General features: G+C 43.6%; 1 protein-coding gene across 1 annotated transcript in view; it reads left to right on the top strand.

Annotated features, from left to right (window-relative positions):
- The window catches only part of TENM4 (teneurin transmembrane protein 4), a 1,162,188-nt gene that overhangs the window by 185,348 nt on the left and 953,799 nt on the right, over window positions 1-23,041 (top strand). The gene's annotated exons all lie outside the window — the stretch shown is intronic.

Here is a 23,041-nt window from a genome sequence, read left to right as displayed (position 1 = left end):
TATAGCTCTGAACATCTTGTGGCCAAGGCAAAAAAGGAAAAGGAAAGGCAATGGTAATCAAAGAAGACTGCTTTTTTAAGAAAAGAATATCTTAAGTCACAGATTTTCAAACGTTAAGAGTGAAAATCATTTTCCCCCAATGCAATATAACCAAGAGCCCCAATATAAAAATCAAAGGTCTGTTTAACTTCAATTTGTTTTTATGTTCAAAATGTAACATTGACTTACAGTCAATGAGAACAACGAGGTTGCGAAGCTACAGACTTATAATACATCAAGCTCTACGTTCATTTTCTTCTCTGTGTTGTGTAGTTCCACCAGTCTCCAGGAGACCCTTATTTGCACACATGTGCGTGCTTAGTTTCTCAGTCGTGTCCGACTCTTTGAGCCCATGGATTGTAATCTGCCAGGCTCCTTTGTTCATGGGATTCTCCAGGCAAGAATTCTGGAGTGGGTTGCCACTCCAGGATCTTCTTGACCTAAGGATCGAAGCTGGGTCTCATCCATTGCAAGCAGATTATTTACCATCTGAGCCACTAGGGAAGCCCATTTTCACATATATATATAGCTACAAATGGCACATTTTTAATGCCTTTACTTGCAGTCTCAGTGAAATTGAAAGTGTTAGTCACTTAGTCATGCCCAATTCTTTGCAACCCAATGGACTGTAACCTGCCAGTCTCCTCTGTCCATGGGATTCTCCGGGCAAAGAATACTGGAGTGGATTGCCATTCCCTTCTCCAACAGATCTTTCCAAATCATCTGATCCAAAAGCTCCAATTAGCAGCAGAAGTAACTTTGTTTTCAAAGTTGAATCACTAATGAGCTCCAACAACACCTTGTATTTTTTACATAAATATAAAAGATAGGGAATCCTCCGAAGTTATAATAATCAACTTCCTAACTCACTCTGGTGGTTCAGTCAGTGGTAAAGAATCTGCCAGCAAGGCATGAGACTAGGGTTTGACCCTTGGGTCAGAAAAATCTCCTGAAAAAGGAAATGGCAACCCACTCCAGTATTCTTGCCTGCAGAATCCCAGGGACAGAGGAGCCTGGCAGGCTATAGCCAATGGGGTGGCAGAAGAGTCAGACACGACTTAGCAGCTAAACTACCACCACATTCCTGACTCATTATTACCCCCAAAATACAATATTTAATGGGATTGCTATTGTATTTCTATCCAACTGTGCATTTTGTTCTTATGGAGAGTTCCAAGAAGAGAGGCACAGGAGCCTTACTGGGAATAGATCACAGCATTCTAGTCGGCAAACCTGAGCTGGAAGGGTAACCAATTCCCATGAACAACAAGCTTAACCCTGACTTTTAACATCCCAAAATGCAGAGCCGCAACTGGTCTGATCAATGACACATATGAGAGAACTTCCATGTATGCACTGAAAAGCTCCGTATAGATGAAGAAAGTCAGCCCTCCATCTATAATCTGTGTTGTAAGCCTGAGTGCCTGCATGTATGTGCCGGTATATTCACACATATCTTCTAATATTTAGTGTTCAGATTCAATTTTTTATTAACCTGGAATATATTTTCATGTAAGGAATGAAAAAGAGATCTAGTTTTGCATTTTTTGTCCTAATAGCTAACTGCCAGTCCCAAAATAAATATCTTTTGAAGAATTTATCCTTTTTTTAAAATGATGTCTTTAATTATTACTAGATTTCCATCTGATTAGGTTCTCTTTCAAGGTCTTTTTTTTTCTGTTTCTTTAGGAATAAAAAAAACTTTTCAAATTCAAATCGAGGACCGTAGGACTGTGAGGCACCTCTGCGGGATCCTAAGGGGTTTTTTTAGTGTTTATTTTTTATTTTTTTTTTTTAATTTAAATTTATTTATTTTAATTAGAGGCTGATTACTTTACAATATTGTGTTGGTTTTGCCATACATCAACATGAATCCACCACGAGTGTACACATGTTCCCAATCCTGAACCCCCCTCCCACCTCCCTCCCCATATAATCCCTCTGGGTCATCCCAGTGCGCCAGCTTCAAGCATCCTGTATCCTGCATCAAACCTGGACTGGTGATTCATTTCTTATATGATATTATACATGTTTCAATGCCATTCTCCCAAATCATCCCCCCAACCCCCGCCTCTCCCACAGAGTCCAAAAGACTGTTCTATATATCTGTTTCTTTTGCTGTCTCGCATACAGGGTTATCATTACCATCTTTCTAAATTCCATATATATGCATTCCTAAGGTTTTTACCTTAGTGCACTTACTTGAGCTGGTGTCACAGGAAGCTGTAACAGACACCTATGCACTCAGCAATCTAGTGTCCTACAGATGCTGAGCCCCTTCTACTCCAGCTCCTCACCCAACACAGGAATCCCAACCACAGCACCCCAGTCAGAGGGTCAGCCAGTGTCTGCTGGAGCATTTTCAGAACAAGATGCTCAACACCTAACCAGTCACTTACTTTATTGTGGAACAGTGTTGACAGCTAGAGAATTCTTCCATTTATCTGCTTCCTTCAATTCATACCAGTTGTTCTAATCCTGTTATCTACAACCTCACAGGACAGAGCTAATTCCTTTCCCATCTGCCCTTTTACTTGATGATAGAGAGCAAAGCTTCTCTCAGTCTTCTCTGATTCATGCTCTTAATCTCCAGCTCCTTCAAAGGGTGCTGGGAAATCCCAACAGACAGGGCCAGGACTTCTAAAATTAGGTGTTTATAGTGAAAGAGTCCTAAACAGAGTCAGAATAGCCAAGTTTACATTTCAGCTGTGTGACCTTGAACGAATCTTTCAGACTCCCTGCGCTTCCGTTTCCTGACCTGTAAAATGGGCAAGATGGCCATTAGCATGATTACCATCAACATGAAAGAGATCTGATACTGACAATTACAGCATCAACAATACGGCGGGATTTTGCACTGGAGGAATTGCAAAGGATGAGAATAGATCCTATTTCTCACCTGCCTCATCCCTACCACCTCCACATCCTTAGGCAGATTCTCACTGCTCTGATTTTATGCTCAAGTAATATTTGGGGGGAACTTTTGTTTGTTGGTTGGTTTTTGTTTTTTGCTGCCCTGAGTTTTTGCTGCTGTGCACCAGCTTTCTGTAGTCGTGGCGAGTAGGGGCTACCTACGCTCTGGTTGTTGTGTGTGAGCTTCTCACTGTGGTGGCTTCTCTTGCTGCAGAGCATGGGCTCTAGATGCAGCTTCGGCAGTTGTGGCACATGGGCTTCGTTGCCATACGACATGTGGGGTCTTCTTGGACCAGGGGTCAAACCCATGTCCCCTGCATTGGCAGGCAGATTCTTAACCACTGGACCACCAGGGAAATCCCCAAGTAATACTTTTAATTTGATATCCAAGAGGTGAAAACAAGTCACACAGCCAGAGTGTCACCAGTATTTCACTTTGTCGTCTCATCTACATAGCACAATGTCTTCAGTGTAATACAAGCGTATTTTCTTTCTCACTGCTGTCAGACTAAGTTGGTTTCCCATCTCACATTCTAGAACTGATTCCAAACATCAGTCACAATTATCAAGGCAGAAAAGGAGGCGGTCTTCAATCCCTCTAGAGTTTGGTGGTTTCACCATGGGAAAGGAAAAAGGCTGGGAGGACAGGCTGAGATAAAATGTGCATGTCTTTCTGCTAACTCCTTCAAAGGAAGGCAGAATTTTACTCACATGGAAAACGAAATAGATACGGGTTGTTCCGTTAGGTTTCCAACCTTGCTTGCAAACCAGACAATTCATGAAATTAGTGAGCGCCATGAAAGTTTCAGAGAAGGCTGCACCGTGAAATTTCCCCCACGTTCCTGAAGGTAATTCACGTGCACATCATATTCTGAGAAACTCAGTCAGGCTTGAAAGCTGCAGTAGGTGTTCCCCGGGACTTGGTGGCTTATGAATATTTAAAGGTAATAAATGTCAAATTAAGTGTTTAACGATCTTGTTTACATGTGAAAGTCCTTGAGAAGGCTCTGTTAAAGATGAAGCCGATACCAATTTCAGGACGTCTTTATTCTTTTTACTATGGGGACAAGAAGATGTCCTTTAATACAGTGGGGATTTGGTGGCTGCTGAGTCCTAAGTTTTAACCGCGGTAGCTGTAGGTGTTTGAATTTGTTCTTTAGAGTTTGAGGGTTTGTCAAAAAGATGTTTCCACAAACAAAAAGATAAGAAGCTTTAGATGGAAACTTCCCCATTCATTAACCCTTGCCAGCTTTCTGGAAATGTTATCAAGCTATAGAAAGGATATGAGATTGTTGGATGGCATCACTGACTCAAGGGACATGAGTTTGAGTAAACTCCAGGAGTTGTTGATGGACAGGGAGGCCTGGTGTGCTGCAGTCCATGGGGTCGAAAAGAGTCAGACATGACTGAGCGACTCAACTGAGAAAAGCATGGGGCTTCCCTCATAGCTCAGTTGGTAAAGAATATGCCTGCAATTCAGGAGACCCCAGTTCGATTCCTGGGTTGGAAAGAGCCACTGGAGAAGGGAAAAGCTAATCACTTTGGTAATCTGGCCTCGAGAACTAGTCCATGGAGTTGCAAAAAGTCAGACAGGACTGAGCAACTTTCACTTTGCCTGAATAGCTCAGTCAGTAAAGCATCAGACTTTTAATCTGAGGATCCAGGGTTCATGTACCTGTTTGGGTACATGCTGACTTGGGCTTTCCTGGTGGCTCAGTGGGTAAAGAGTCTGCCTGCAGTGCAGGAGATCTGTGTTTGATCCCTGGCTTGGGAAGATCCCCTGGAGAAGGAAATGGCAACCCACTCCAATATTCTTGCCTGGAGAATCCCATGGACATAGGAGCCTGATGGGCTACAGTCCATGGGGTCACAAGAGTTGGACATGACTGACTAATACTTTCACTTTCATAGAAAAGGAATTCAAGCACAGTTGCTGATGCATGGCAAAGAAACCTCGGGATTTAGCATTAGTCAGAGCTGGGTTCACTGCTTCTGTGGCTTCTTAGCTGACTAACCTTGGGTAAGTCCTTCAACCTCTCTGAACTAGTAACCCCTACCTGTAATCTATCTCATGGGCTGTGGTGGGGCTCCAATGGCATAAATTCAATGAGACAGCAGGTGTAAAAGTAACTGACATACTGATACTCAATATATGTTTATTACAAAATTATAATTACTAAAGCTACTCACTGTCCAATCTACTTTGTTCATGAAGACTTAAACTTTAGCAAATGAAGAAATCTCTAGACATTCAATAAAACGTGCCCTTGTATCAACAGCATGAGAATACAGGTGCAAGTTATCAAGTTCCATCAATTCCACTTGTATTTCACTTAATTTGACGTAGTTTCCAGTCAGTTGCCAAACAGAGCTCATGTCTACTCTGAGTTAAGAACCCACAAGTGGGAGCCAAGCGCACTGGCCTCAGAATCAGACAACATGATCTCAAGTTCTCTGCCATTATCTGGGTGAACTTAACCATGACCTTGCTCCTCTCTGGGTGAGGATAACACTTAGCAGTGAGTGTTGATATGTGACTCCAATAAAAGTCCTGTGTAAGCCATGGAACATCACTGTTTTGGTTGTCTATTACAACTTCCAAAATATGAATCCAAAATTCACTGGCTTTAAGCAACACAGTTTATTATTTCACAGTCTTAGTGGCTTAGCTGGGTCACTCGGCCCAGAGTCTGTCACAAGCTGCAGTAAAGGGGAGGGGTCTCCACCGAGGGGTGACGACCAGGAGGCTATGACCACTGAGAGCCACTTTAGGAGCTTACTACCCAGTCACACAGATCTGAAAAAGGTCAGCGTCCTCGGCATGTCACAAGCACGCCTGCTCCCCACAAAAAGGTTGGCCATTTATTTCTCATTCTTGCCTCAACTCCTGTTATCCTGATAGATGGAACCATCAACTGAACCCTCTTTTTCAGTTCACCTTAGCTCACAAGAAGCCTTACAATAAAAATACATGTCACATGATGAAAGCATAATGTGTGATGAAGTATAAAAGAGGAATTCATAAAACACATAAAGGCTAAAAGTTTAGGCTAAAAAAAAAATGGGGCTAGAGGAGGAATACAAATATAAATACTGAGCAAATCTAAAAAATCTCTCAGATCTGGCTCTGAGCCTCTTGGCAGCCAAAACCAAAAAGGAGACCCAGTTGGTTACATTGCCTTAACCATCAGAGAAAGAAACAGACCTCTTTCTCCAGAGATAGAAAGAACTTGTATGCATGTGTGCTAAGTCGCTTCAGTCACATGGAACCCTATGGACTCTTTGCAAACCTATGGATTGTAGCCCACGAGGCTCCTGTCCTTGGGATTCTCCAGGCAAGAATACTGGAGTGGGTTGCCATGCTCCCCTCCAGGGGATCTTCCCAACCCAGAGATTGAGCCTGAGTCTCCAGTGTCTCCTGCATTGGCAGGCAGGTTCTTTACTACTAGCACCCTGGGAGAAGCCCCTAGAAAGTATTCAAGTAGCAGTTAATGGCTCAGATGGTAAAAAAAACACTCACCTGCAATGTGGGGGACCCAGGTTCTATCCCTGGGTTGGGAAGATCCCCTGGAGAAGGGAATGGCAACCCACTCCAGTATTCTTGCCTGGAGAATTCTATGGACAGCGGAGCCTGGCAGGTTACAGTCCATGGGGTCTGAAAGAGTCAGATACAACTGAGTGACTAACACAACACAACAACAACAATACTTTTTTTAAAAATCCCGTATGAGGTGCACCAAATGACATAGTACATGATGACTTTAACAACTTGCCCACAGAAACGCAGAAAACAGTTTCATAAGGCAATCTTCTATCATTTCTCGATAAAAGCCTAGAGTATAGCTGCCAAATGCGAAGAAAACAGGATAAAATGCAAAGCCTTCTAACGGTTTACCTTGATTGGAGAATAAGATCTAGAGTGCTTATGATGTCAGTTAGGTTTTATCTTGATTGCCAAGGCCAGATGGTAGGTAGTGACTGCCACACACACACTGGAGTGAGGAAGATTGCAAGCCCTGTCTGCGCTCCAAAGGAAAGACTGTGGTGATCCATTAGTGATGTCTGACACAGGTTCAGGGATGAGGCGAGAAGGCACAGACTCTCTGAATATGGACCCTGCACTGGGGCAGAAATCCTTCCTCCAGTTTTGTTTTGTTTTATCAGAACCCAAACTCTCACCATCCTAGGTATAAAAGGACTCAGAAACAGCAAAGAGTTAAGAGGGCAGGAATAACAATCAAAATAGGTCAAAGCATTCAGTTAAGTTCAGTCGCTCAGTCGTGTCTGACTCTTTGAGGCCCCATGGACTGCAGCACGCCAGGCCTCCCTGTCCATCACCAACTCCCGGAGTTCACCCAGACTCACGTCCATCCAGTCAGTGATGCCATCCAGCCATCTCATCCTCTGTCGCCCCCTTCTCCTCCTGCCTCCAATCCCTCCCAGCATCAGGGTCTTTTCCAATGAGTCAACACTTCGCATGAGGTGGCCAAAGTACTGGAGTTTCAGCTTTAGCATCAGTCCTTCCAATGAACACCCAGGACTGATCACCTTCAGAATGGACTGGCTGGATCTCCTTGCAGTCCAAGGGACTCTCAAGAGTCTTCTCCAACACCACAGTTCAAAAGCATCAATTCTTCGACGCTCAGCTTTCTTCACAGTCCAATTCTCACATCCATACATGACCACAGGAGAAACCATAGCCTTGACTAGACGGACCTTTGTTGGCAAAATAATGTCTCTGCTTTTGAATATGCTATCTAGGTTGGTCATAACTTTCCTTCCAAGGAGTAAGCGTCTTTTAATTTCATGGCTGCAATCACCATCTGCAGTGATTTTGGAGCCCAAAAAAATAAAGTCTGACACTGTTTCCACTGTTTCCCTGTCTATTTGCCATGAAGTGATAGGACCAGATGCCATGATCTTAGTTTTCTGAATGTTGAGCTTTAAGCCAACTTTTTAACTCTCCTCTTTCACTTAGATAATAACAAAACCATTGCTAAAAATCCACTTTAACAGTGATTCTGCATATTATATTTCATCAAATATAAAATGTCAGCAAGGACTCCCACTCTCCTATGTACATGAATAAAAGGAAAAATTCCACTAATTAAACTGGCACAATGCTTCTTTAACATCAAGAAATCCCATGGACAGAAGAGCCTGGCAGGCTAGAGTCCATGGACTTGCAGAGTTGGACACAAATTAGTGACTAAACAACACCACCACCAATCTTAGAACTTGGGCATATTGTGATTGGTGAAAGAGTGTCAGCAATTGCAAATTCTATCCGATTCCGGATGACATGGATATGCTCGAAGGCTGAAGAGCACTGTGTCTCTGAGACGTCCCTGGACCACCTCTGTGTGTGGTGTGTACACACTCCTTCTGTATCAGTGCCTCAGGGGGAGAAGAGAGACCCCTCCCATAAATATCAAGATCCTGTCCCATTGATTCTTTCATTTAATCCTGTAGTTAATACCTACTGATTCTAGATATAGTCTCAAGTGAAAGTGAAGTCATTCAGTCATGTCTGACTCTTTGTGACCCCATGGACTGTAGCCTACCAGGCTCCCCTGTCCATGGGATTTTCCAGGCAAGAGTACTGGAGTGGGTTGCCATTTCCTTCTCCAGGGGATCTTCCCGATCCCAGGTCTCCCGCAGGAGTCACAAATATAGACAGCTAGAGATTGAACCCAGAAATTCTTATTCTTGAAACTCTAGACTTCATACTTCTTCTAAGAAGAATTTCCTCTGACAAACTCAGTTTGGTTAGTTTTGTTACCTTGACCTTATTATGTAAAGCTTCCTGAGTAGACTTTTCAAAGGCAGAGTTTATGTGTAACTGCCTAAAGAAACCACTTCTGATTTAGACGTAAAGCTTCAATATAGATGCCTAGTACATAGCAGGTATTACATCAGTGAAGGTGCTGCTTTTCCAGGCTTTGAATTCTCTGCAAGTTGTGATTAATCGAAGAAATGTCCCTCCACTGAGCAGTGTTAATTAGTTGGACACTTAACAAGGAGACCTCCCAGCACGGGAACTACCAGCCCTGTTCCCACTGTGCCTGACTCAGGCCCACCTGGGATTGCAGGGAATGAGTTTTCTTAAAGGAGAAGGATTCCCACTGATCCGAATAAGGCACCCTGATCAAGTGGCACTTTCAACAAAGCAGCCCGGATGCCAGGGCCTGTGAAGGCAGAGATAAGAGAAGCCAGCAGCAGTAATCCTGGGAGTGTTCCATAAAATACTGCCCCATTTAACCCTCTCCCAGGTGTGTGCATTCTGAAGTCCTCCACAAGAAATTGCATTCTCTGAAGGTGACCTCCCTAGAACATGACCACCTAGAGAAGCAGTCCACTTCCAGCAGTTCACTCTGGGCCCCTCTGCTGGGCCCCTCTGCTGTGATTGGCACTATGGTGGGTCCCCAGAGGGACTTAGGCTTAACGTCACCCAGTCCCTTCCCTGATGAAGCAACTGATCTGGCAAAGGAGTCAGACAAGTGACCAAGAGGAGGGGGAAATTCCACTGTAATTTATAGCATAAATGAACAATAGTCACTTTTGCTTTCTAATGGAGTGGGGTCTAATTTAATCTGTATTGAGATTACCTTATTCCTAAACTTCTCCCTTGTCCTCCCTGAGGTGGGCGGGGGAGACATGAACCCATATTCCAAAGTCTCTGCCAACTTTTAATTTGTGCTAAATGATAGGGCTCAAGTAAATGGCCCACTGTTCAGCAGAATGTATTACAAGTCTTTGGACAGGGCAAGATGGGCCTGTCAGAACCCAGGGGCAGGGTGAGGGAGAGGAGGGGTAAGGAGAATGCTTCTAGAGGAGCCTGGAAAAGCAGAAAAGTCTGAGGGGAGTGGGGCAGAGCACCCTGGCCCAAAAAACCCTTTTAAAGATTCTCTTAGATTTTCTTCCTCATCTGCAGTAATATAGAACAAAGACAGACCAAAGGAATGGTGAGATGCTCCAGTAACTGAATATATTAAACAGAAACAGAACCTTGGAAGCGGAAGAGACTAAGAAAATTACATCCCCTTTCTTCCCCCACACACTCTCTCTCTCTTCTCTCTCTGAGACTCTGTCTCTCTATCACACATACACACATACACTCAAAGTCATCAGTTCCATTCAGTTGCTCAGTCATGTCTGACTCTTTGTAACCCCATGGACTGCAGCACGCCAGGCTTCCCTGTCCATCACCAACTTCTGAAACTTGCTCAAACTCATCTCCATCGAGTTGGTGTTGCTGTCCAACCATCTCATCCTCTGCCGTCCCCTTCTCCTCCTGCCTTCAGTCTTTCCCGGCTTCAAGGTCTTTTCCACTGAGTCAGTTCTTTGCATCAGGTGGCCAATGTATTGGAACTTCAGCTTCAGCATCAGTCATTCCAATGAATATTCAGGACTGATTTCCTTGAAATAAGTCATCAGAGAGATAGAATTTGGGGCTCCCACTGCCCATGGATGGGGTTCAAGCCAACTTAACTTAAATGTCAAGCCTCAGCTGGCATCTTGGCTGTGCACAAAATCAACTAAAATTCAGCCCAGGGTGAAAGGTTTGCCAAATGCAGACAACATACTTTGAACTTATTGGAACAAAATGTTTCAAACTTGGTAGAAGAAGCTGTTCATTCATCCTGGACAGTGGGATGTATGGATGGGGTAGTTAATGAGACCTTTAATCAAGAACCCTATTGAGCAGCTTTTGGCAATTCTCCCCTTTCAGAAAAACAGAGAGGGTCTATCAATTGAAGTGTCATGGTTAAGAACTCAGGCCCCAAAATCCAAGCCCCAGGTTCACTTCCTGTGCCCTGGGGAAAATTGCTGGGATTTACGAAACCTTGGTCTCCTCCTCAGTAAGATATGGGTGACTTTGGCTCTCGGCATTCAATGAGATATCATATGTTTCACACGGTGTATCTCACAGAGTAAGGATTCCATAAGGGCTGGTCCTTCTACAGCACCAACTGGCCTCCCTAGGATTAGGTTGAAGAATCATTAACCACACTAAAGTCAGTCTCTTCCTGCCACTGGCCACCTGGAGTACGTAGAGTTGCCTTTGTGAGAAGTGGCTTCTTCACAAATCAGAGCCCGCAGGTCCAGTGTCTGTCCTTAGGTCCTGATGTTATTTGGCCCTGAGGTTATAAACCACTGTTTGCTTTCTCTGTCCAAGGTGTGTTGAGATATATGACATACCTCTCCCAAGCAGTAGTGGCATGGGGTTTTCCCAAAGGGTGGCTATCTATCTATTTGAGGAACCTTCAAAGACAGTCAAGTTAAGTGCCTTGCCAGATACGTTAAGCACATTTTCACGTATGTAAAGCCAGAATGCTCCCAACAGACTGGTCAAAATGTATGCAAGTATTTTAAGCCTATTCAGTAACATTTCCAAAGAAAGAACCCATTTCTATTTTTATAGAGTATTACTGGTGTTATCACCATTACCATCACCAAAAGCGTCATCCAGAGTACATCAGTTTCATAGTGCTGCCAAATAAACAAGCCAAACTGGGCGGCTTAAAACAACAGAAATGTACTCTTGTACAATTTTGAAAGCTAGAAATCTGAAATCAAGGGTTGTTTCTGTTTTGGAGGCTCTAGGAGGATAGTCTGTCCCATGCCTCTTTCTTAGCCTCCAGTGTTTGCCAGCAATCTTTGGTGTTCTTTAGCCCTTGGCTGTATCAGTCCAATCTCTGCCTCCATCTCCACATGGTACCCTTCTCTCTGTGTCTCTATGTGTCTTAATTTCCCTCCTCTTATAATACACCAATCTTTGGAGAAGTGTTGAAAGTGTAAATTGCTATTTCATATCCAACTCTTTGCAAGTCCATGGACTGTAACCAGCCAGGATCCTCTGTCCATGGAATTCTTCCAGGCAAGAATACTACAGTGGGTTGCCATTTCCTTCTCCAGGGGATCTTCCTGAACCAGGTATGGAACCCAGGTCTCCTGCATTGCAGGCAGATTCTTTACCATTTGGGCCCATCCTAATTCAGCACAAGCTCACCTTAATGAGATTACACCTTCAAGGACTCTATTTCCCAAAAAGTTCAATTTACAAGTTCTGGGTAGACATGAACCCTGATGGGGAGACAGTATTCAATCAAAACACAAGGCAATGACTATTTTAGAAGTTCCAAATTTGCAGCAAGTATTGCAGATGGCAGTGATGGGAAGTTACAAGGCTTTTTGAGATTTTATGATCCATAACAAAGAGTCTTTCTGACTCTTTGTTAGTTTTTACAGATGAAGAAAACTGAGGTCTCAAAGTCTTATTGTAAATCAATAGCATAACTGGGTCTAGGGCCCAAGTCCTCGATCCCCAGTCCAATGCATTCTGCTATACCTCATTTTATTAGGATGCGCATTATCATTTATGTTTCAGTATGTGAATTCTGTCTTCTGAATCAAGCTAGACACTCTAACTTATAGGCAAGAATGAAACGATGTGTGATTCATAGCCTTGGTCTGAAGACTAAATGAGAAAATACATGTAAAGCACAGCTGGAAACATAGTAAGTGTTGGATTAATGGTAGCCAATATGACAACTGTGCCTTTTCTATCTTTGGTTTCCTCCAAACTGAAACACACAGCAGGATACACAGTCAATGATCAATAAAACTGTGGAGTATGATAACTTGAATTACATTACTCTTCTCTTTAACGCTGCCATTACCAGTGATGCCATCCACTGCTATCATGATATTTGAGGTTGGGTTCTATTCAATTCACTAGCTACTTATTGAGCTGTTCCTAACATCAGGCACTTGTGTAGGCATTGAGAAATGTTACAAAGTGCTACAAAGTAGAAAAAGATACAGTCCTTGCCATCAAAGAACTCGGATTTTTCCAGTGTGTTAATAGTGAGCTGCCATTCAATCACAGCATGGTGGATGCTATGGATGAACGCAAAGTATGGTGCCTTGACAGAAGAGACAATGTGATGGATTTTGCCTGAGGAACAGAGAAGAGCTTTTATAGCAATGCTCTTAGAATGAGACCCCCAAGAGAAGTAGGAATTTGCTGGATGGAAATAGCATCCCAAGGCAGAGAAATAGCAAATACAAAGGCATTCTGATATGAAAGTCCATGGTGGATTTCATTTGTTGTATGTGCTCTAATAGAAATAGATAGGTATGTGTTGGAAGGAGTTGAGGAGAGCAGTGGGAAATAGAAAGACTAAGCTGAGACAACTGTGAAGGCCTCAGCAGGAACAGGACAGATAGACAGGCCTTCAATATCTGACACCACCTAGGTTTCATTGCCGGCCACAGCACTTGCCAGAAGGGTTCTTCAAGCAAGTGAATTAACCTCTTTAAGTCTCAAATTCCCATCTATAAAGTGAGGATAATAATGTCTTCCACACGGGGTTGCTATGAAGATTAAATAAGATAATGAAAATAAAGCTTTAAGCCCAATACAATAAACAATGACTACTGCTATATTTTAAAATGAACTTTAATTTTTTTTAGCAAACATTGATTCTTTGAAGTAAGAAGTCATTGGAGAGTTCAAACAGGGATTAGCAAGGCAGGCCAGGAGATAGAAAAACACCACTAAAAGCAGTCAGAGGCTGAGAGGAAAGGCAGATGGTACCAGACTCAACAAGGACACTGGCAAGGAAGGTTGGAAAGCTAGGATGGGTAGAATCCTGGGATCCCTGGGGATCCCAAATAGAACTAACAGGACTCAGTGACTGAGCGGATAAGAGGTATAGTCCTAGGAAGGGCTCAGATTTCTGAATTTGGAGATTAAGTGTCCTTAATGAGGGCACAAAGCTCGAGAGGAAGAGAAAGTTCTAGAAGGGAAGGTGATGAGTTCAGTTCTGAGCATCCTGAGATTAAAGTGTTTGTGGACAGCTGGATAAAGATGTTCAGTGTGCTCTTGGGCCTAGAGCTGCAGGCACCAGCATCATTGTCACCTAAGTGGTAGCTTTTGCCTTGGCCCAGGGGTTGTTCAGATGGTAAAGAATCTGCCTGCAATGCAGGAGACATAGGTTCGATCCCTGGGTCAGAAAGATTTCCCTGGAGAAGGAAATGGCAACCCATTCCAGTATTGTTTCCTGGGAAATGCCATGGACAGAGGATCTTGGCAGGCTGCAGTCCCTGGGGTCGCAAAGAACTGGACTGGACTGAGCGACTAACTCTTTCTAGGAGGTGCACACCCATTATGAGTGTGCAGAGAGAGAAGAGAAACAGGCAGAAGATTCAACCTGGGGATCCCTACATGGAGGAGATGAGACAGAGGACAGCCAGCAGAGGAAAGTACAGTAGCAAAGCCACCTCTGACTCTCCCTCTCGGAGTCATTTGTATTTAGAACCGAAAGGACACTTACACATCCTGTACAACAACCTCTTCGTGAACACATAACAGATAGGAAAGTGACTCACCCAAGGGCATAGCACAACAGGACTCCTGGCAGTACTAGAATAGAGGTCACCTGACTTCAGCCCAGGGCTCCCTCCACTGTCCTGGCCGCGGTCTGTGCCTAGATGCAGCCAGCAGGGAGTTCTCTCCCCTCTCGGTAGGTGCTGAGGGTGCTGGCTTTCTCCCCTGCTCTGACGCAGCCTTATTTCTCAGTCTGAAAGAAGGACTGGGTGACAGCTTCCAGTCGGCTAATGAGCCAGCCTCGGTTGTCTACCGCGATTTCTTAATTTTCTCCAAATGTGAGTTCTCGACGTGTGGCCACGGCTTCAGGCAAAACACATTGCTTTCCCAGTGAGATGCCCGGAAACCAGGGGGAGACTGATGGGAGCTCTTGGGGGTACAATCTGTGATCCTGTCCTCGAGTGGAGTCTGGAGGTTATGGTTAGAAACCGAATAAATGAGATAATCGGTATTTCCTTCTGATGCATATAGAGTCGAGACTATCAAAGAGCCGCAGCCCTCTCTAGACTCCTGACGGCTCTGAGCAGCAACGAGAGGCAGAGGACATCAAGGGGGGTTGATGGGGACCTCGCCACCCTGCTCTGTGTATCCTCAACACCAAGATTGGCAGGGCAAGGGAAACACATATTGGGCACCTAACTGCCAGTGCGAAACATTGCTCTATTAAAGGATAAACCTGTGACTAGACTAAACCTCTACCCAAAGGGCATATCGCACACATGGATGAATCCAGTACCTCTAGCCCCAGTCTCTCTCCTGCCTCACATGCCCAATGGCGTAGTGACAATTCCATTCAAATATCCAAAAATCATCTATCTCAAAAGTGCATTTGTAATTCCTGCTCCCTGACCACAAACCTGCTGCTCTCATGCTCTCCCATATGTATGCAAATGTCAACTCTTTCATTCGCTCAGTCATATCTGACCCTGCATGTGTAGCCCACCAGGCTCCTCTGTCCATGGGGATTCTCCAGGCAAGAATACTGGAGTGGGTTGCCATTTCCTCCTCCAGGGGATCTTCCTGGGCCAGGGATTGAACCCTCAACTCCTGCATTGGCAGGTGGATTTTTTAGCCACTGAGCCACCCAGAAAGTCCAAGGGCTCAAGCCAGAAATCCTGGAGCTCTTCTGGGTGCCTCTGTTTCTCTCATAGCCTGCAGCATCCACTGGCAAGTCCTGTTGGGTCTCCCTTCAACCTGTTCCCTGAACCTGACCCCCTGTCCCATCACTGCTGACCCACACGGCGCCACCATCAGCTCCTCCCACCCCAGGTCAGGAGCCCTCTTGCTTGTCTGCCTGGTGCGGCTCTCCTATCAGCCCATGGCCTGCTCTCCACCTAGCAGCAGAGTGGGCCTTCTGTAATCTGATCAGAGAGGACCCTCCTTGCTCTCCATTCTCCAAAGATTCTGCTCTGCTCCTCCCTCTTCACAGTCTGCAGATATTCAGATGGCTCTCTCCATCCATTTGTCTGGGTATCTGCTCTTGGCATCTCCTCAAAGAGGCCTTCCCTGACACCCAATCTAAGGTAGCCCCTCAGGCACTCTCCCTCCCTTCTCCCACATGATATATATATTATATATATTATAATATAATATAATATCAATTATATTATATCATAATATATATAATATATTAATATATAATTAATTAATATAATAATACAATTAATTATATTATATATTTATATAATAAATTATTATATATTTATTATATATAATTATATTATTAAATATAATATAATTATATAATATATATATTATATATAATCCTATTGTGGCTTAGATGGTAAAGCGTCTGTCTACAATGCGGGAGACCCGGGTTTGATCCTTGGGTTGGGAAGATCCCCTAGAGAAGGAAATGGCAATCCACTTCAGGACTATTGCCTGGAAAATCCCATGGACAAAGGAGCCTGGTAGGCTACAGTCCATGGGGTCACAGAGTCGGACACGACTGAGCGACTTCACTTCCCTATATATATATATATATATATTTTTTTTTTTTTTTTTTGGCTGAGCATTTATCTCTACCAGATATTACATCCTTATCTGTTCATCACCCCCACTGGAGTTTAAACTCACTGAGGGTAGGAACTTTCTCTATCTTGTGCCCAGTTATGTCTCCAGCACCTAAATGATACTTATCTCATAATGCGTGTTCAGTAAACACCTGCTGGAGCGAGAGAGAAAGGGAGGTAAAAAATATGTTGTATGGAAGGTCATTTAAGCCTCCAAAATGAAGAAGGCGGGGCAAGCTCTGTTCCTACTATGACTCCCCTACAGAACTTAGATGAGACACACACAGTAGATACTTCATAACAAAAAACAATTTATCAACACATAATCACTAGCCTCCACTCTGCTGATTACCCTTTACAAAATGATCTTTAGAAAAATTTTACAGAGCCAGCGTAAATTTGTATTATTTCAGTAGAGAGTTACAACTGGCTAACCCTTTCTAATCAATATTATGTAGACTGCTCATCACTATCCCTTTAATTATTTGTCTATAAAAGTTCAGAATTTTAAAAGTACTTCCAGACCATTGTGTTTTATTCAAAATAGCCCTGGAAGGGAAAAAGTGAATCTTCTCGTTTTCCAATTTGGGGTCACTAAAGTTCAGAGAGGTTAAGTGCTTGGTGAAAAGTCTCATAGCAAGTCATTCATAAAACCTAAATTGAAGTCTGAGCACCCTTCCCCCAGCTTCATGGTCCCATCATGCCAGAAATAAGCGGGTTGTCACATCAGAAAGTAACGTGAGCTCCCTGACAATGTTTTATCTCCCGTTTCCAATGCTTTGCTGGAATGGTTTACTAGGGAAGGAGGTTCTGAGCTAACCTGACCTGAGATCGCTGGGTGTTAGGAAACAGCCATCTCTGACAGTGACATGACCAGAAGATAGACTCCCATGTGTCACTTTACAAGGACTGATTTTTTTTAAGCCAATACAGGAATCATTGCCAAGGACAATTTACCTTCTGTTAGCAAAAGGGAACCTAAAATTATTCAAAAGTGCTATTAATCACAGGATGGAGAGGTCCCCTCACTCTCTCTACCAGAAATGAGAGAAGACTGCGCCTCAGAATTAATGGTGTGCACTTCAAACAGCACCCTGGGCGAAAAGACAATGAGAAGAAATTAATTAAAATAATGAAATGCCCTGTAATTAATGGAATTGTTGTTATTCTGTCAGAGACATCGCCCCTCTTCTGAATATCCAAAAATAATTTCGTAATAGCATTTGTGCTTGAATTTGGAACAATGCATTTTAGGACTTTGTCAGGAAGATGACCACTGATCATGTTCTGAATTAGGTTTTTTTTTTTTTTTTTTTTTTTGCTAAAACAGGCTAATACATATTTTTAAAACTATAACCACATGAGTATACTGGGCTTCCCAGATGACACTAGAACCTGGGAACCTGCCTACCAATGCAGGAGACCTAAGAGATAAGGGTTCGATCCCTAGGTCAGGAAGATCCCCTGGAGGAGGGCATGGCAACCCACTCCAGTATTCTTGCCTGGAGATTCCCATGGACAGAGGAGCCTGGTGGGCTACAGTCCATGGGGTCGCACAGAGTTGGACATGACTGAAATGACTGAGCACACACACATGAATATACCATTGCTTTTAGAGATACAGTCTTCTTATGTGGAATAAATCTTGCATGGTGCCCTTAATCTCATTTTTGCTTCCAGATGAATTAAATTCCTACTGTCTTAGTGTCAGAAATTTTGTGCTGACAGAGCCCTTGGAGACCATCTAGTTGAAACTGCTTGGTTTCCAGATGTGAAACAGTAGTTCAGAGGGGTTAAGGGTTGCCTTGGTTTCTTCTTTTGTCAAATGTAGCCTCTCCTCTCCCTTCCCTTTTCCACTTCTCACTGTGATGCAGGGCTCCTCCAGCATCAAAGGAGGGATGCAAGAAGGGCTCAGATCCCTAAAGCAATTTTTTTAATTGTGTTGAAATATAGTTGATTTAAAATATTGTATTAATTTCTGCTGCACAGCAAAGTGATTTAGTTGTCAGGAAGATCCCCTGGAGCAGGGCGTGGCAACCCACTCAAGTATTCTTGCCTGGAGACTCCCATGGACAGAGGAGTCTAATAGGCGATAGTCCATGGGGTTGCAAAGAGTCAGATATGACTGAAGCAGCTTAGCAAGCACACACGCATATATGTGTGTGTATACATACAGCAGTTCTTCGGTGTTTATCTGCATATAATAGTTTTCCTCTGCTAACCCCACCCTCCCAATTCATCCCTCCCCCTCCCCACCCCCTTGGAAACCTGATGTCTGTGTCTGTGAGTCTGTTTCTATAGACATGTTCATTGTATCATATTTTAGATTCCACCTATAAATGATATCATATGGTATTTGTCTTCCTCTTTCTGACTTACTTTGCTTAGTAAGTAACCTGTTGGTTCATTCATGCTGCTGCAAATGGCACTATTTCATTCTTTTTCATAGCTGAGTAATATTCCATTGCATGTATATGTATGTGCATGTGTGTGTATATGCCACATCTTTTTCTATTCCTCTGTTGATGGACACTTAGGATGTTTCCATGTCTTGGCTATTGTAAATAGTGCTGCTGTGAACATAGGGGTGAGTATAGTTTTTCAAATTAGAGTTTTGTCCAGATATATGCCTAGGAGTAAGATTGCTATATCATATGGCAACTGTTTTTAGGTTTTTTTTAAGAAACTTCCATACTGTTCTCCATGGCTGCACCAGTTCACATCCCCTCTGACCACATAGGAGGTTTTCCTTTTCCCCACACCCTGTCCAGCATTTGTTATTTGTAGACTTTTTAATGATGGCTGTTTCAATCAGTGTGAGGCGATACCTCGTAGTTCTGACTTGCGTTTCTTTAATGGTGAGCGATGATGAGCCTCTTTTCATGCTCCTATATCCATGTCTTCTTCAGAAAAATGTCTATTGGGTCTTCTGCCCATTTTCCAGTTGGGGTGTTTGGTTTTTTGTTGTTGTTGAGTTGATGAGCTGTTTGTATGTTTTAGAAATTAAGTCCTTTTTGGTTGCATCATTTGCAAATATTTTTTCCCAGTCCATAGGTTGTATTTTTGTTTTGCTTATGGCTTTCTTTGTGGCGCAAAAGCTAGTAGTTTGATTAGGGCCCATTTGTTTATTTTTGCTTTTTTTCTATTACCTTAGGAGACTGACATAAGAAAACACTGCTATGATTTATGTCAGAAAATGTTTTGCCTATGTTCTCTTCTGGGAGTTTTATGGTATCATGTCTCCTAAAGCAATAGTGTTGAGTGTCAGTGATCAATATTCACACACAAAAAAATGACCTTATCTTCATTGTCCTAGCATTTCAAGGCACCCACACAAAGATAAGAGCAGAAAGACAGAGATGGGTTTTTATCCTAAGAAGGAGGAATGTTGAAGTATTTATAAAATCAGGGGGTTTTTTTCATTTTAAAAAAAGTCCTTGGGGCAAATATCAATAAAAGGAAACACTGATGACGAACAATTGCATAGAATTTCCTGTGCACCAGGCAGTGTTCTAAGAACCCAAGAACTTTATATATACTATTGAGCTAACAGCCCCAAAGGCAAGTCTTATATTATCCCCACCCTACAGATGAGAAAACTGAGGGTCAGAGAGGTAAAATCCCTTGGCCAAGAAGACTAAGCTACAGAGTCACAAGGATGGAATTTGCACACACAGCTTTGCACCAGAGGTGATATTCTTTTTTTTTTTTTTAATTGGAGGCCACTTACTTTACAATATTGTAGTGGTTTTGCCATACATTGACATGAATCAGCCATGGGTGTACCTGTGTCCCCATCCTGAACTCCCCTCCCACCTCCTTCCCCATCCCATCCCTCAGGTCATCCCAGTGCACCAGCCCTGAGTGCCCTGTCTCATGCATCGAACCTAGACTGGTGATCTGTTTCACATATGATAATATATATGTTTCAATGCTATTCTCTCAAATCATCCCACCCTCGCCTTCTACCACAGAGTCCAAAAGACTGTTCTTTACATCTGTGTCTCTTTTGCTGTCTCACATATAGGGTCATCATCACCATCTTTCTAAATTCCATATATATGTGTTAGTATACTGTATTGGTGATTTTTTTTTTCTGACTTACATCACTCTGTACAATAGGCTCCAGTTTCATCCACCTCATTAGAACTGATTCAAATGCAGTTTGAATTTAATGGCTGAGTAATATTCCATTGTGTATATGTACCACAGCTTTCTTATCCGTTTGTCTGCCGATAGACATCTAGGTTGCTTCCATGCCCTGGCTATTATAGACTGTGCTGTGATGAACACTGGGGTACACGTATCTCTTTCAATTCTGGTTTCCTCAGTGTCTATGCCCAGCAGTGGGATTGCTGGGTCATAAGGCAGTTCTAGTTCCAGTTTTTTAAGGAATCTCCACACTGTTCTCCATAGTGGCTGTACTAGTTTGCATTCCCACCAACAGCGTAAGAGGGTTCCGTTTTCTCTGCATCCCCTCCAGCATTTATTGTTTGTAGACTTTTGGGTTGCAGCCATTCTGACCGGCGTGAGACTGTGGTTTTGATTTGCATTTCAGAGGTGACATTCTTAACTGTGATCCTGCTGTCCTCTCTCATTGGCAGATCATGCTTCAATCCATCCCATCCCTGAAAGTAGGCACTGTCTTTAGAGGAAGGTGTGTACTCAGAGGTAGAGAAATATCGTGAAGTCACTCAGTCATGTCCGACTCTTTGCAACCCCATGGGCAGTAGCCTGCACCAGGCTCCTCTGTCCGTGGGATTTTCTAGGCAAGAGTACTGGAGTGGTTGCCATTTCCTTCTCCAGGGAATCTTCCCAACCCAGGGATCGAACCGAGGTCTCCTGCATTGTAGACAGATGCTTTACCATCTGAGCCACCAGGGAAGTCCTAAGAAATATTGCATGCCCCTGAATGCCTTGTCTTCAGATTTCCTAAGACTTGGCCCGTACATGCCTAGTGCTTTTTCTGAACAGCACACTTGTGTTGACGTCTTCTCCGGTTGCCTTTGGGAGCCTTAGAGGAGAACATGGGGTAAGGTAAAGATATCTGAGACTGCTCAGGTGATTCGGTGGTAAAGAATCTGCCTGCTAAAGCAGGAGATGCTGGAGATGCAAGTTCAATCTCTGGGTCAAGAAGATCCCCTAGAGCAGCAAATGGCAACCCACTCCAATGTTGTTTTCTGGAAAATTCCATGGACAGAGGAGCCTGGTGGACTATATAGTCCATGGGGTCACAAAGAGCTGGACACAACTGAGCACGCACAAACAGAAGCACAAACAGACAGGGCGCTCATTCTCCTAGGGAACAGAAGGAAATGATCCTACTAGATTTCTAGTGTGTCCTAGACTATCCTCATGACACTCTGAGCCAACAGATGAGGACTACGAAGGTTCCTCAGAACAATAACCCGCCTCACAAGTAGCTGGCCATCACTCGTTCCTGGGTCTTCCTGGTGCCACAGGCCTGGCTGTTAGCTGCAATGTGGTGTTGCCTCTCAGAACTTGCTTGATGCTTAGTTGTCAATTGTGTGTTGCATGCTTAGGGCACCATGCAGGCCATGGAAGCAGAGTCAAGCTTGAAGAAGCCATATTAGGTGGGCCTAGATCCACTGGCATCCTGAAAAGGAACCAGGCTGGCTTGGGCTGCCCATGAGGCCAGCCTTTCCCCAGAATAATTCCTGCTGCCTCAAGTTCCTCCGCGTAACTCTGTGCAAAGTTGTAATTGTCAGGCTACGCCTTGTATGAGGCCTACACTCCTCAAGGAGTAAACCTTCCTTCTTACACAGCTCTCCCCACTCCCCCCGCCCCACCACAGGGAAAATTACAATCATTAATCTCAATGAAGAGAAATATCAGACTTTGATTTCCTAACCATGGCTCCCCATTATTCATACTTTAAATATTTGGTGGAGCTAAGATGACAAGTGTGGAAATAAGTTCCCAGGAAAGGGAAGGGCTGGGACCAATGGGAACTGTTTTCTGACTAGGAGGCCCCACTTGAAATATTGATCTACCTGTTGCTTGGCAGATTCAAGATATAATGCAGACTTGACTCTGCCACTTCCGCAGAAGAGAGCTGATTTCAGGCCTTAGGCCTTTCTGTCGGGTGCCTTTGTCCACACGTCTTTCTGCTAGAGCTACCTTTTCCCATTTTCTCCTCCTGGCAAACCACCACATGTCCTTCAAGGGCCAGCAATAAATCTACTCACTGATACTTCTGGTCAGAACCACATACCAAATGTCCATCCTGGGAAATTCTGTGCGACTTTTCTGGAATACTGGATTGCGTGTTTTCTCTCCCTGCTGTCCATGATCTCCTTGAGGGTAAGAACCAACCGACTCTACCCCAGAGGGTGTAAAGGGTCTGTTACAGCCACTTAGTCCTGGACGGCACAGTTGATACTCTCATGATCAAAGGCACTTAGGGTTCAACTATCAGCATAAAGCAGATTTAAAGGACAACAGAATGAACTCAAATAGATTCCTCTTAGGTTGATTTCAGCCTAAAGACCTAACTCTACCTGGTTAGTCACAACATCTTACGTTCTTAGTTGAAGGACTTCAGAGAAACACCATGCAAGAGTCTTTTACAGTTATTTCACCAGACTCTGCAAAATCAAAGAGGATAACAGTCATCCGAGTTGACTCGAAGCAGACCTGGAAATGGCAGTAAGTTCCTAAA

Source organism: Bos grunniens, chromosome 29 (genome assembly GCF_055505025.1).
Source record: "Bos grunniens cultivar Pamir isolate PY7600 chromosome 29, Bosgru_T2T1.0, whole genome shotgun sequence".
Lineage (NCBI taxonomy): Eukaryota > Metazoa > Chordata > Mammalia > Artiodactyla > Bovidae > Bos > Bos grunniens.
The sequence above is the reverse complement of the archived record's forward strand: the minus strand, read 5'-3'. Positions and strand labels throughout refer to the sequence as shown.